The sequence below is a fragment of the Chanodichthys erythropterus genome, chromosome 9 (genome assembly GCF_024489055.1).
Source record: "Chanodichthys erythropterus isolate Z2021 chromosome 9, ASM2448905v1, whole genome shotgun sequence".
Classification (NCBI taxonomy): Eukaryota; Metazoa; Chordata; class Actinopteri; order Cypriniformes; family Xenocyprididae; genus Chanodichthys; species Chanodichthys erythropterus.
The window spans coordinates 26,185,097-26,189,097 of NC_090229.1; the positions used below are offsets into that span (position 1 = coordinate 26,185,097).

The 4,001-nt window shown below is 39.5% G+C and overlaps 1 pseudogene; it reads left to right on the forward strand.

Annotated features, from left to right (window-relative positions):
* Positions 1-2,161: 2,161 nt before the first annotated feature.
* LOC137027211 (uncharacterized) lies at positions 2,162-3,796 on the forward strand (annotated as a pseudogene).
* Positions 3,797-4,001: the final 205 nt, after the last annotated feature.

Here is a 4,001-nt window from a genome sequence, read left to right on the forward strand (position 1 = left end):
GCAACATCAAGAAAAAGGACACATTACGTCTGGACAAGCTGGTGTGGAGGGCGGGCTCTGTTGTGGGCACAGAGTTGGACAGCCTAACAACTGTGGCGGAGCGAAAGGCGCTGAGCAAATTGCTGTCAATCATGGACAATCCATTGCATCCATTGCACAGTATCATCTTAAGGCAGAGGAGCAGCTTTTCACAGACAGACTGAGAAGGTCGTTTCTTCCTCATGCCGTGCGGCTCTTTAACTCCACTCAAGGCGGACATTTGTCACTGATCTGAACTGGATTATACATTGTACATGAGGACTTTATTTTTTAATTTATATTTATTATTTTTATATTTTAGTATTACTGTATGCTATTGAAAGATTATGTGTATTTTCATTATCTTTAGTTAGATGCATTTACATTGTGACTGTGCCTCAGATGCAATCAACTCTGTGTTTGTAAAGGTGTGAACCAAATGGCCCATACAGACATATGGCCCACAGAAACTGATGGGTGTGAATGACAAAGAAACAGCATTGCTCAGAGCAGATCACAGGGTAGATCGATCTCCTGTAGGAGGTCCTAACAGTGTTCTATTGTTTGTAACCCTTTTGTCTTCATGTATAAAGTTTTGTCCCACAGACAGAACTTTGGGTTAAGATGTTTTGAAGGCTGACACGCTAACATCGCTGCTGAAGAACTGTGCTACACTACTACCTTCAATAAATTATTCTCCCCACAAGAACTCTGGTCAAGCTTACTTATTTTATGTATTAGACAAATCTAATACATTGGCGAGCCACCCAAACGACTGCACAGCCAAATACAGCAAAATCTAACAATTTGGCGAGCCAGCCAGGAGAGACTGACAAGAAGAGAACTCACCAACTGCAACAAGAAGTGAACACAAAAGTCTTGGCGATTCTACAGTTTTTATGTTGAAGATCAACAGACTGCATCTGTGGATACAATTTATTTGAATCAACTGGATTCTGTCTCAAATATCCTAATTTGGTGAGTGAAACTTATCAGCTCTCTTAAAAGAACTTAAAGAAAATAAAAGAAAAAAAGGAATAATAAGTAGACCAGTAAAATTTGTAGTGTAGTCACATACAGTGTAGCACTGTTGTGAATTATAGGCTTTGGCCTTTCTTGTGAGTCTGTAGGAACCTTTTAAATGTTTAGTTCATTCTTCTGAGACTGTAGGAGCTATAGAAATAAGGTTTATAGCTTGGCCTTGTTCTCTTAAGTCTGTAAGAATCATTTAAGAAAAAGGTTTAGTCCATTCTCATGAGACTGTAGGAGCCATAGATATGTAGTACAAGGCTTGGGCATTTCTTATGAGTCTGTAGGAACCTTTTAAATGATTTAGTCCATTCTCCTGAGACTGTAGAAGCTATAGATATAAGGTTTATAGCTTAGCCCTGTTCTCTTGAGTCTGTAGGAATCATTTAAGGAAGAGGTTTAGTCCATTCTCATGAGACTGTAGGAGCCACAGATATATAGTACACGGTTTGGTCCTTTCTCTGGAGTGTGTAGGAATTGTTTAAGAAACAATTTGGTCCGTTCATTAAGAGATTGTAGAAGCAAAGGCTTGGTCCTTTCTCTTTGTGTCTGTAGAAATTGTTAAAGAAACAGTTTAGTCCATTCATCCAGAGACTGCAGAAACCATAGAATGTCTTGGGACTGATGTTGCTGCAAGAATTATAATTTCTTGACTAGGAGCTAATTCAGTAGCCACTATTTTAGTTTTGAAATAAATGTTCTAACTGGGTTAGAAGATGATGGCATAAAGCCATGGAACTATAAGTTGGTTAACCTTCCGATGAAAGATACAGAAAGATCTAAAGTAAATTGTCTAAGAGACAAACTCAGCCTTGTGAGCTAGGACTCAAAAAGAATAGAACAAGTCTTTTCAGTCAGAAGTTTTCAGAAATGAAACAAGGAAATTAGCCTGAAAATTAATGTTTTGTCTTAACAGTAATATTGAAAACTTGTTAGGAGTACAAGTAGAGTCCATAATGCACAATTTTGTATTTTGGAAACATGTTTGATTTGTCTGTGTATCTGAAATGGTCAGTCTAAAAGATTTCTGAGAATTTAAATCTGAATAAGCACCTTAACGGCTCTAACACCTTTTGTTCTGTTTCACACCTCTGAGGGTACATCTCCTGTAGCCATGGCTGAGTCTGCACGAAACAAGGGTAATGGCCCTGCATTGAGACCAACAACAGAAAGACATGGAACAGAACCTCCAAATGTTACTATTGATCAGATGATGGAAAATCTGAATGAATATTTGGACAAAAGGCTGGGACTAAGGAAGTGCCAGAGTGACATCTGCCAGAAGTACAACATTAGGCACTCCGAGAATGGACAATGGGCCTTGCCGGACATTAAAAGGGCTTATGGAAAGATGCAGCGCTCAAGAGCAAACACAAACAGAGATGGCTTGTCTGTAATTTTGGTCAAACAAATTCAACAGCATCTACAGAAGTGTGAGACTGACAAATTACTACGTGAGAACAAAGCAGAGAAAGCAAAGGTTCGAGCACTGGCTGAACAATTGCAGAATGAAAAGAAAGACAAAGAAAGACTACTAAATGAGAAGACCAAGTTGTTAAATTTGCTTTCCAAACGATTGGAATCAAAAAACTGTTCTGGAAAAAAGAGTCATTCCATAGGATCTAGCAGCAAAGCAGAACAAGAGTTTCTCTATCCATTCAGTGATCTCCAGAAGAATGAGGATCAACAAGACCTTTATCTGCTTGGAGAAAGTGACAGCAGTTCCATAGTGAACTCTGACAGCGATGTAAACACAAATGATGATATCATAAAGGACAACTTGAAGGTTAGGCTTGCTCCTGTAATTGTCAAAAACAGAAGGACTGAAGTTGAAATTGACAATGAGGAGGAGTATGAGGAAAATGGTGAACGACGAACTCGAACTGTCACAAAAGTGGTAAAGAAATATGTTCCACACAAAACATACCAGCCAGCTACTCCAGAGCAAGTTGACAAATGGTCAAAAGATTTGCCAGATGTGTACAAACAACCACGGAAAGCTTGGCAATTTCTTCAGCGTTTGCAGAAAATCTACAATTTACACCCACTAGACGGAGTGATGATTGTTAATGTGAACTTAAGGGACAATGACCAAAAGAGATTAACAGAAAGTGTTGAAAGAAGGACTGGTGAGTCTCAAGTGAACATTGAGGCTGGATGGGAGGCTGTACGAACATTCTTGTTTGAACTGAAACCTGCAGAGGTTAATTGGGCTAAAATTACCTCATGCATGCAGAAGACCGGAGAAAGTGTTGCTGAGTATGAAGAACGCTTCATACAAATTTGGTTGGAATATGCCGGTGTGAACAACAATGAAGATCTCAGTAAAGATACCGGCATGCCTCTTAAAACCGCATTTGTAAATGGACTGAAACCTGAGATTTCTAAAGCCCTTAAAATCAGGTATGATGACTGGGACAGCATTGGAACAGCATTCATGCAGATTGTTGAATGGTCAGCAAAGATTGAAAGAACACAGGAAGTCAATCTCAGAGCTTTGCAAACCAAAACCTTGTCATTCAACAACAGGACAACGGGGTATGAAGAACATGAATATGTGAGATACCCAAAAGCAAAAAGTCAAGGAAGATGCAGGTACTGCAACAAAGAAGGACACTGGGTTCGTGATTGCAAGTTGATTTTAACACATCAAAGTGATGATGAGGACAACTTGTTGAAGAGGTTTCAGCAGCTGACAGACAAACAAAAGCAGACTCTGCTGAAAGCTTTTGAGCCGCAGGAAAACTGAAGAACCTCTCTCTGCAGCACCAACTAGTGACATCTCATCCAACAACTGATGTACTCCATGTGTATGCAAATAAGGTGAAAGCATACACAGAAGTTTCAACAACTGAAGCCAAAGATGATGTCCTAGTAGACAGTGCTGCTAAACAAGCCGTAAAGGAGAGAGGTGCACATACAGCGGCATTAAGACAACTTGAGCAAGACAGACA